At 37.6% G+C, this 1,074-nt stretch overlaps 1 long non-coding RNA gene across 2 annotated transcripts in view; it reads left to right on the top strand.

Annotated features, from left to right (window-relative positions):
- The first annotated feature begins 364 nt into the window (after positions 1 to 364).
- Positions 365 to 1,074, top strand: part of LOC116686786 (uncharacterized) — an 18,778-nt gene continuing 18,068 nt past the window's right edge. The window contains exon 1 of one of the 2 annotated variants that reach the window (XR_004331360.1): positions 365 to 490. This is a non-coding gene — a long non-coding RNA (uncharacterized LOC116686786). The remainder of the gene's footprint in view (positions 491 to 1,074) is intronic. The other variant, XR_004331361.1, reaches the window with a different exon arrangement.

Raw genomic sequence — 1,074 nt, forward strand, 5'->3', positions numbered from 1 at the left:
GAAACAAAAACTTAAAAGACATGTTGGTTCACACAAACCTGAACAAAAAATCGGACCCTAGGGAAGCACTTCGAGGTTCGAATATTGGTTTTATTCATCTCCCTCACATTTTTAACCCCACAGCAGAGCTGGTTTTAACCCTTGGCAGGTCCTGCAGCACACCACTATTAATGTGGTCTATGCAATCAGGTGCAGGGCCTGCCATAAGTTTTACGTGGGGGAGACAAGAAATGCTCTTTATTTAAGGATAAAACAACATCAATACATTTTAAATAAGGGCGATGGCACAACTGTTTTATATGCACATTTTAAACTTCACGGCCCTCAAAATGTTCAGAGCATGGGCCTGGAGAGCAACAGAACCTGGACCACGGGTCAGCGCCGAGCAGCGGAGAGGAAGTGGATCCATTTTTTAAAAACTATAGACCCTACGGGTCTGAACGAAAAATACTGATATGGGTCCACTTCTCTTTTAAATCAAGTTTTTTTAGTTTAAAAAAAAAAAACCTTTCCCTCCCACTGTTCTGGTCTCCTCTCTCCTCAGGTTTTATCGGGACCTCCACTGCAGTGCACTAGTACCAGTCTTTTAACCCCCCCTACATGTTTCCTTTACCTTCATTTTCCTTTCTTTCTATTTTCCTGACTTTCTTATTTTATGTAATGCCCTTCAGATTTTATTACTTTTTTCTTTTTAGGTAACTGATTTCTGCCTGCAGGGGGGGCCCGACCTAAATATAGACAGACTTTTACATGTTTACTCTTTTAAATAAAGTGATTTTAAGATGCCTTGGTGGTCCTTTATGATTTTTACCCTCGGGTATATATATGTTATATATTTTTATGGTATTATTTATATTTATGATCTGGTTTTACACTATTAATTGCTTGCCTCTGGATTTTAACATGATGATACACATACCATCGGTTTTATGCATGTTTCTAACAGTGTGGTTTTATCCTATGATGTATCTTAAATGTTTTATTTTTATTTATTTATTTATTTATTATTGCATGGCACTTATTATCTTCAGCCGAAACCATCCTGTTATTTTCCTAAACCCAACCTTCCCATTG

Source organism: Etheostoma spectabile, unplaced genomic scaffold (assembly GCF_008692095.1).
Source record: "Etheostoma spectabile isolate EspeVRDwgs_2016 unplaced genomic scaffold, UIUC_Espe_1.0 scaffold48, whole genome shotgun sequence".
Classification (NCBI taxonomy): domain Eukaryota; kingdom Metazoa; phylum Chordata; class Actinopteri; order Perciformes; family Percidae; genus Etheostoma; species Etheostoma spectabile.